The sequence below is a fragment of the Juglans microcarpa x Juglans regia genome, chromosome 5S (genome assembly GCF_004785595.1).
Source record: "Juglans microcarpa x Juglans regia isolate MS1-56 chromosome 5S, Jm3101_v1.0, whole genome shotgun sequence".
In the NCBI taxonomy this organism is placed as follows: domain Eukaryota; kingdom Viridiplantae; phylum Streptophyta; class Magnoliopsida; order Fagales; family Juglandaceae; genus Juglans; species Juglans microcarpa x Juglans regia.
In genome coordinates this window covers 9403412-9414019 of record NC_054603.1, presented here as the reverse complement: position 1 = coordinate 9414019, position 10608 = coordinate 9403412, and the positions used below count along the sequence as shown (strand labels likewise).

At 30.1% G+C, this 10608-nt stretch overlaps 1 long non-coding RNA gene across 1 annotated transcript; it reads right to left on the bottom strand.

The window, feature by feature from the left end:
- Positions 1 to 278: 278 nt before the first annotated feature.
- On the bottom strand, positions 279 to 8281 carry LOC121267590. Its single transcript, XR_005941046.1, has 3 exons — positions 8141 to 8281; positions 3027 to 3039; positions 279 to 292 (listed from the first exon to the last, which is right to left on the bottom strand). It is a non-coding gene; the product is annotated as an uncharacterized LOC121267590 (long non-coding RNA).
- Between the last annotated feature and the right edge of the window lie 2327 nt (positions 8282 to 10608).

The window sequence follows — 10608 nt, the reverse complement described above, 5'->3', positions numbered from 1 at the left end:
TTGTATCATATTACACCACAAATAGTATTATCTCTTGAAAATGTTTTATAGGCTTGCAAAATTAGACGACAAAAGTTTTGAACAATGATAGGGTTTATTTCTTCTTCTTTTCTCGCCCACCGCGATCTTGCTACAGTGACATAACACGTTCCATTTGGATCGGCATCTCCCTCTGTACTTATTCTTGAACTTCAATATGTATTCTTTCTTCTTAGTCTCTTTGTCGCTCCTGCAAACGTGTCTCTAAATCGGACTGTTGCGATAAGAGAGCCTCCATCTCCTACTATCTCAACTTTATCTACTCAATTTCTTAGCGTGCGGCATTCAAATTCTTGGTAAGATTATTAACTTCTAAACTCGAGGCTGTGAAGGATGAACCGACACGCTTGAAAGAACGTCTCAAACCTCTGACCAAACTAGACTTAGTCCCGATGACCTACGTAAATATGTCGATGGTACTAGGAGAAGATTCCTCATAGACAAACTGCATCTTAATCATTTTTTCTTATAATAATTAAGAAGAAAACCATATAATAAGTAACATATTAAAAGAAATAGTAAGAAAACATAATATCCATTCACATGTTAGCATAATGTGTCCTAAATGTAGAGTTAATTATTTGTTTTATTTGTTATTGTTACAATTTCCTAGTATTTTAAAGTCACCATTAATTAAATTAGATATAGTTATTTATCAATTTAAGATGTAGATTTAAATTAGATATGGAAGGTGTGTTTAGTGTATATTTGATTCCAAATAAATAGGGTTATAAATTTAAATAATGTATCTTCATATTGAACTTTTTCGAAACCCTCATTAAAGAATCCATTGTTGGGTCTTAACTGAGGACTCCAAAGAAGTTTAGTATGTTTTGAACTAGGTATAGTATCATGTGGAATTAGTTATTTTTTTTATCGGTTATTGTTTTAGTTTCCTAGCGTTTTAAAATTATCATTAATTAAATTGATGTAGTTATTTATCAATCTAATATGCAGATTTAAATTTGATATGTAAGTTGTGCTTTATATTATTGTTTTGTCCTAAGTTTAGTATGTTTTGTTCATCGTTTAATAAGTTTAGTATGTGGATTTAATCTTAGTATAGATTCTTAATTAGTTATTATTTATTTTAATCTTAGTATAGATTCTTAATTAGTTATTTGTTTTAAGAGTAGTGTTACATGTACTTACACTTTTACTTATAATTTTACTTACAAGACTCATTCTATTAGTTTTCTTTTAAATTTCATGATTTCCAATCTATAAATAACTGACATTTAGAAAAGTAAGTTTTTTGTAAGTTTCTCGACGCGGGGACAAACTAGGCTGAAGATCTCGGCACTGAAAATTAGACTCAACTCAATTCTTTCATCAGGGGTGCATGCAGTCAAATTACCATCAATCCCTTTTTTTCTTTTGTCGATGTCAAAGCCAATTAAATTGGCCAAATTTCTAGGAACTATATATATATAATATATTATATATATATATATATATTATATATATGGATATTCTAAACTCATGTCTATACGCTGAAAGAGGATGAAATAATAAGTGGGAAGTGTTGGATGGCAAAGACGATAAGCCGGGAGTCGCATGCCAGGTTTGACAATATTTTAGGGTTGTCGGGTCATGAGCCTGAGATAGAGATGGCTGCATAAGTGTCAAAGCCTTCCCGACCAAATTAGGAGAGAAAATTTTATAAGGCCGTGACAGCCAGTACTATATATATATATATATATATATATATATATATATATATATTTGTGGAGCTTTTTTCCAGAAATTCCGGCAGATTAGCAGCTTTAACTGTCTGGTTGAGGTAAATATATAGATCATCAGATTAGTTGAGGAAATTGAACATCTATCTATCTATCTATATATATAGATAGGTAGGTAGATAGATAGATACATATCCTTCGGGGTGGAGTCATCATGAATCTCTGGGTGCTGACTCAAATGGCGTACTTAAATGTTGTGCGCAGCTCAGGTTGCCAGTGCTTATCTCAACTAAAGACATGATCATGCTTATGCTTCATATTTGACTCGATCGGTTAACTCCGGTCCCGCTGGCTGAATGGTATCCATCATGATGTATTTGCAAAAAAGTAGAAAAGAAAAGGGTACTCATGCTGCAAATAGTTGAGGTTGAGAGGCTAGCTAGCTAGCTAGCTAGGGATCAAGAATGCAAGCCAGTACTTATTGGAGTGCAGGGTGTTGCAATTCCGGTTCTCCTAATTGGAGTCACTGTCGTCAAAGGTGCATGGAAGACCTCAAATTAAGGAAGACTCTGGGGGATCAAGGATTTGTCATGCTACTTTCCATGCATAGGAGTAGTTTTAGACAGGAATAGATCAGTTTTGACTTCCTGAGTAACGTAGACGTTGGAACATGAGTTGGTAGCGGAGAATGAGATTGAGCCTGGGGTACTTGAGATTTCAATCGCTGGTCGAGAGATTATCAGCTGGCTGATTAATTAATAGACAGCGAATTGTCCTATGTGGTCAGGGAACTAGGCTAGGGGTGGTAAGCTTAAAATTTTGTGCCAGGTCATGTCGGATCGGTGGCGCGTATGGCGAGGATCGAGTTGTTTATTCTGACATGGTCGTTGAGAGATTGGAGCTAAGACTTGTTCAGTGGAGACCCTCATGGCTTGAAACCAAAGAGCACTGATCAAATCCCAGTCAAGTTTATAATTAAAGGTGGTGAATTTGTGCGCTCATGTACCGCATCAAGAGAAAAATATACTCTCGAATTTTCATTGAATTTGAAGATTTTAAATATTATAAAATGTATTGTGTAGATATCATTACTCTTTTCAAAAGTACAAGAATCTACTTTTGTAAACTATAGTTTGGTCGTGATCATCAACTTCTACAAAATGGAATAGGAATGTCATGTTTAGGGCTATATATAAATGTAATTTAATTTTACAATCATTGGAGGTTTTTACTGATTTATAAGAGCTTGCTCACCAGTAAGCGATCATAGGCTATTTGGTTTGTCATGTTTCAACATCATGGAACAGTTTTGGTAGGTCTGATGTTTGGTTAATCCAAGTTAGAATTTCATTGTCACTTGGGTTTTGGCTGTAATTAATTTGGGTGGGGATTGGTATATAAGGAGAGTAGCCAGCTAGGCTGATTGTGACCAGTTATTAGGGTGGAATTAGCTAGGGAGGGGTAGGAGGTTGTCAGTTGTCAGCTTTCTATAATTTGCTGTGGATATATATGGTCATTTAATTATTGGGACAGTGCATGTGGAGGTGATTGCTGGATTTTGATTTTTCCTACAATTTTTTATCTTAATTTTAAGATCTAAATTAGTGGAAGAAAGATATGCAAATAAATTGGGTTTCATAATATTTATTAAATATTTAATACAATTTAAAAAACTTATTCGAACAATTATAAATATTGTAAGATTTATTTTATGTATCTATTTCATAATATCTATTTTAAGTCCTAGAGTTCAGATAAAAATTTTAAGAAATCTAAATCTATTATTGTTTACGAAAGTTGTTGATATGGTCCGATTTGGACATAAGAAATGTTTCATCTCATCTCATCATTACAACTTTCTCAAATTCTTATATAATATATGATAAATAATTCAATTTTTTTAAATTTTAAAATAATAATAATATTAAAAAGTAATATTTTAATAATATTTTATTTAATTTTTATTCTAATAATACCGAAATGTGAAAAACCTATGACTGCTACTGTAGTTGTCTGTCGCCGGAGCACACAAAACATCATCCGGCGGCATGGAACATGAACATGATGATGGAGCATGAACATGAGCAGTACTGTTTATAATGTATGTATGAGCACCAGCATGCCGACATTGAAAGATGATGATGATGAGGAACATGAACCTGGAAACTAATTAAAGCCAACTGATCAAATTATCAAAATGCATGCATGCATGCAGCATTAATTATTGTACGTACATAGCTACCTAGCTAGCTAGCTAGCTTGTTGGCTTTTGCTGTATACAAAACAGATAACGAGTCGGGGGCTCATAATTGGCTCAACCATGGATACGTACATATATAGAATCTTATCTTCGAATCATGCAGGTTTCCATGCATGTATTAATAATGGATACTTTGACGTTGATCGTCCCGCGTAACAATCACTGGTACTGTACGAGAAAATCATTCCGAACACCAAACAGAAATTAAAAAAAAAAAAAAAAAACAAACAAAAAATGAAAATTCATATGAATGAATCATTTTAAAAATGATCATCAGATAAAATTATTTTTGATAAATTTTGTACGTAGCTTTTTTCGACAATTTTAATCGCTGAAGAAGCCTTTAATATTATAGAATGAAGTGGCTTATTTAATTAAAGAAAATGTTAAATGTACTTAAGAAAAATTTATAAAAAATTTATTTTTCTACGTATTAGTTATTAATATATTGAAAATCATAAAATTTAAAATTTAAAATTAAAATTAAAATTTTAAAAGAAAACTAACAAAATATCAATGTTGTATATAAATAAAGTGTAAATAAAATTATAAGTACATATAACACTACTCTTAATTAAATTGTGTGCAATAAAATTAAATCTTTTATCTATTAATTTATGATTAGATTGTAATCTAAAATCATCCACTTGAGGGTCAGAATATCTTGAATTTAATGCACTTCCTTATATCAATTAACTTTTAGAAATAAAATAAACTAAAGACTTGAATATAATATACAATTTTAATGGGTCCCATGAGTACTTCACCATATATATATATATATGACCTGTATTTTTGTATGGGTCAGGTCACAAATTCAAAGAAGATGCATGTCTGGCCTGCTAAGTTTATCTTCAAAAGTAGATCGATCGATCATAACCCGGCCAACAACTACTGGGTCATTCAGTACTACTACAATAAATGATGATAAAGTACTTATAGCTAGCATCGATAATTTTCTTTTCTGGCCGCAGATCAACTATATATATTGAAGGACATTTGAAGTCATTGATACAAGATATTGTTCTTGGGAGGTCCATTTCATTAATGACGTTTGTTTTTAAGAGTCGTTACACTTTAATTTATTTCATCTTATGATCTTATTATTATAATTTTTTAAAATTTTTATATAAAATATAATTAACATTTTTTTAAAATTTCAAAACATGAATAATAATATTAAAAAATAATATTCTAGCAATATTTTATTCAACTTTTAATTTTCATCTAAACTTTTGTTATGTCTTCTTATCTCATCTCACTATCCAAACAGCTCTTAAGTATGGCGATGACCTTATACGAATTCATGATGTTCCATCTCTTTAATTATATGGCCAAATAAGACAATCTAATGTTGGAGAAATTAATGTTTATATTAAGTAAATCTTCTAAGATTTAGCATTTTTATCCTGAATTTTGAACCGTATAGATCCTACAATATTTAATATCATATCTTTATCGTTTGCATTAAATAATCTAATTCGATCCGATAATTCAAAAGGACTTAATTTAACATGTAATACATACGTAGATAACATCAATGCATAATATGGTTAAAAAACCAAATATTGAGTTTGTTTTTGTTGGAGAAATAGTTTGTACAAATTCTAGATGAACAATTTTCGCACAGACTTTAATAAAAAAAAAATGAATCCCATCTTAAAAAAGTATAAAAGAAAATTAATCACTCATTTTTTTAACAAACAATCCACACAAAAATTTATTTATTTAAAATTTGTATTTAATATTAATTTTTTTATTTTTTAGTAGAATAAAATTACCATAGACAAAAACAAGTTGGAGTATTATTGAAGTTTCAGGTCTAGTTTATTTTCACAAACTATTTCATCTCATCTAATTATTATAATTTTTTAAAACTTTTATATAAAATATAATAATTAATTTAATTTTTTAAAAATTTAAAAATTTAAAAATAAAAATAATATTTCATTTAATTTTCATTTAATATGCTTTAATGAGCTGATAGGTACGTACGTACGCTGGTTGCTGCATGCAGCATTAATGCACGGCTGACACATAATTAATCATTCATGGAATTTGTTGCTCCCATTAATGAACCCCTTACCTGTCAAAGACAATTACCTTTATTCTGACCTTTCCAAGGTTTATCACGCTTTAATTACAGCATTAAATTTATCCACTCTAGTACGGATGGTCACAGTCTTTGCAACTTTCGGCCAATTGAAAAAATAAAATAAAATAAAATGTTTTCTAGTTATTATTTAAATTTGACTAAGAAATCCGCAAGAAATATTAGATTGGATAATATTTATTATTATTATTTGTATAAATATTTAAATGAATAATAAATGTTGTAAAATTATTCTTCTATTTTTTCTTAACATTTTAAAATTTTAACCTGTTATGTTGATCTATGTATTAGTAATGTTTAAGATCTGTTGTGTTTAGGAAATGTTTGAATTCAAAACTTAGCTTAACTCATTTCAACTCATCTCATTTTCATCATTATAATATTTTCTAATTTTTATATAAATATAATAAATAAATCAAAATTTTAAAATTTTAAAATAATTTTTTCAAATTCTCACACAAAATATAATAAACAATTCAACTTTTTCAAATCTCAAAATAATAATAATATTATTATAAATAATATTCTAAAAATATTTTATTTTACTATTCACAAATCATTTCAACTCATTTTTAAATTTAAATCACTTTAGATGAGCTCAACCATATCAATTTAACTCAAACTAATTATTGATGTGATTTATTATTATTATTTTAATTTTTTATAAAAATTAAATTCATCTTAATTTATTTTATATATTTGAATTTAAAAAATTAAAGTTATCTAATCTAAATATTTAAAAAAAAAATGACAGAACCAAATAAAAGACAGTCTAATCATTGATGAGAAAAAAGAAAAGAGGAAAGATTAAGGAGATCATGTCATGCACCCACATATAGAGACGCAAATTTTGGTACCTTGTGCATGCATTAAATCAATCATCAAACACGGACAGAATTTCAGTTTACGTACATTTGTCTGATTTCTCTTTCCTCCCTCCAATATTTTTCTACCATCCTCTCTCTCTCGCTTTCTCTGCATATTATCTGTTGATTTGTCAGATATTTATTTCTCAATCAGAGAGCAGACGGAGGGAGCTGGAGATGCATGCATGTCAAAAAAAGCAGCTAGAGTTTTCAGAGGCCTCCTAGATTTGTGGGTCCCATGAGATATCTTTGCATAGATTTCGTCGAAACTTTCAAGGGACTGGTGGGGTTGAGGGCCGCACCTCTGGCTCTCACCCTCGACCCTGCGGCGTCCGAAACACCGACGAAGATTCCTGCAAACTTTCCTTTAGGTTAGGTTCGGATATTATCATGGAAAATAATAGAGATAAATTTAAAAATGGAATAAAATATTAATATATATATTTTAAATTATTATTATTATTTTAAAATTTTAAAAAATTTAATTATTTATTATATTTTATATAAAAATTTTAAAAAATTATAATAATAAAATAAGATAGATTGTCAACTAAGTTTTATGATCGATCACTAATCAAGCTCAGTACTAGATCATCATCTATCATCTTGATCGATCAAATTCTCCAAAAACAAGCATAGGATCAAACTCGATCGAGCACACATTTTTCGTATAGAAATGAATGTACTGTACATGTACTAGGCTTCAGCTATATATATATATATATATAATGGTATTCTTAAAAAAACAAAATACGTGTGCCCCCACCAGGCCGTATTGCGAACATGAAATGATGACATGCAGTATTGGTCTTGGGTAGACGTACAGAATATATGGTCGAGCCAGACTACTTCAGCCCGACCAGGCCGTTCACAAACTCGATCGATCGAGCTTCTTCGATTAATCGAACCATGCAAATAGCTCTCCAATTATAAAGAAATCCACAGAAAATATATATAGAAGGAGAACGTACGTATACATGATCAATCATGCAAACACAATTAATGAAAAATTCTAAACATAAGCTTTACACTCTTACACACTACTTTAAAATATGTGATTTTATTTTTTTATCCTCATATTTCTTAATATCTAAAATATAAAATATGAAGCATATGAGGATAAAAAAATAAAATCACATATTTTTAAGTGGTGTGCAAGAGTGTGGAGTTTCTATGTCACACATGTAACGTTCCAATAGAAGGTCCAAACCACATAGTCTATACTCTAAAAGGACTAGTCAATGATACAATTGGAGCCCTATTAGAGCCTTATAAAAGGTAAGAACTTCTCATTTCCAAGTAATATAGGATCTCATACACCACCCACTTTTATTCTTATCATATGGGGTGTTACAGCACAACTCCACAATTAATTAATAGCTTATATCACTGTATGTATTAATAGAGTGGTTGATCTTTCGCAACGATTAATTTGCAACAAACATTATTTTTGTTATTATTAAAAATTATTTGCAACTGTTAAATCTGACGGTGGGGCATTGCAAATAGTTCGCAAGTTGCAAATAGTCTTAGTGCGTGCAAGTCCTATCCACTCATTTTGAAAAAAGTGGGGTATACTATTAAAAAATAATTTTTTCATGTGAGTTTCATATTTATCTATTTTTTTCAACAAGAGTGCACAATACTTACACACTCTCGAATTGTAAATATTATTTCTCATTTTAAATATATAAAAGATAGTAGAAGATTATTAAAGTCGATTAATTATTATTAGATTTGGTTGTTTCGGTTGTAAGTTATTTTTAATCAGATAGCTCATTCAGCAAATTTATCAATATTTAAAACCTTTAATTTATCAGGAGGAGTTAAACTCCTCCTCGAATTAAGTATATATAACTGATCTTTTGCAGAATGAAAGTTAATTTAAAACTAATTTCTCCAAAAATTATATCCTACCCAAAAAGACTAGCTAATAATATTCCTTAATTAATTGGATCGATAATGCTACTAGAACCGATCTCTCTACCGATAATCCAACCGATAAGTGCATTTCAGAATTTTTTTCGTTTCTTTTCTTTTATTCATTTTCTTAACATCTTTAAATATTTCTTTTACAAAAAATACAAAAACTCAATAATACTTCACTTATTACTTAATCACTAAGAAAAAAATAAAAATAAAAATGGTCAACCATCGGTCATCTATCGGTTCAAACACAGCATTATCCTAACTAATTAGGTCATGTGTTACAAATAGGAGTAGTAGTAGTAGTACTAGTACTCGTAAATTAAATTAATAAGCTGATAATCCTAATTAATCCCATATATAATAAGGTTAACTAATAATTAAGAACAGAATATTTAAGAACAACACGAGTACGACATTACAGCAGCTCGAGACAACATAAAAAAATAGACATTGGATGAGTACTAGGTAGTACTGTGGTACGTACGTAGGGCCCATCTCATGTCATGTTAATCATAATGTTAGCATATATGCATGCAGTATAAAGATCATGGCTGATTAATGACAAATTAAAAAAGGTCAAGAGGGGACAGTAATCATGATTAGTAATAATTAATAAAAAGTGTTTAGTCATCATTATAAATTAATGTTTGCTTGTGAAATAAATTATATGCAGACCAAAGATCATATATACAAACTATACAAATCTATCTATATATATATATATAGAGAGAGAGAGATAGACAGACAGACTCAATAATTACGAACCATGCATGTACTTGACCACATATATATATATATATATGTTTATCCATATATATATAATTAGTACAGTAGTACGTACTTTTAATTTCTTCTCAAATGTACGTATATATATTATATATGGAGATGATCAGGCATGAAAGCAAGAAAGTAGGCCAGCCAGCCAGCCAACATGCATGCGCATGCTGCATGCTGCATGCTGCATGCAGCGCTTACATCGATTATATGTCGTAGGTTAATCATGTTCTAGGTGACATATATAGATCGAGTGATCCCCAACATGATAACCACGACATGATTTACATTAGATCGAGAAGTTTGTTTTAGTCATGATCATGTTTTCTGATCATCATCGTGTCTTTATCATCATCGATCTGGGTCACTGCGAAATAACCCACAATTAAACTCTATACTAATTAATGACTAACCAAATTATCTAATTTATTTTCCTTTCAATAATGATCTCTCTCTCTCTATTAATCACTGGTATTCAGTGAAGGCAAATTTCCACTCTGTTGAGAGAACGGTCCCAAAAATAAGAGATCAAAGTCAAAATTTCATTCATTAAAAAAAAGAAAAAAAAAAAAAAAAACCACCCCATAAGTTGTTTATTTATATGTTCAACGGTATAAATCACTTTCAAGATCTTGCAAAGGAAAGTCGAATCATCAAAATCCAAAAAATACTCATCTCTAGTCTCCTCTCTTTTCTCTCTACAAAAAAGGGATGGTGCATGGGAATAGTCCTTTGGGGGTCAAAGTTTTAACAGTCTCTGTCACAATTGCTATTAATTAGTAGAATACACTCTAGTCAGAATACACTCTAGTTTCTTTCATGGATTGTCTCGAGGAGTTATGGGAGAAACTGAACCTAACGGAGGAGGAGGATGTCGCGATTACTATTGAAGAGTCTGCAACGTTGGCAGTGCAGAAAAAAGGGTGAACTATGCTTGATTGGAAA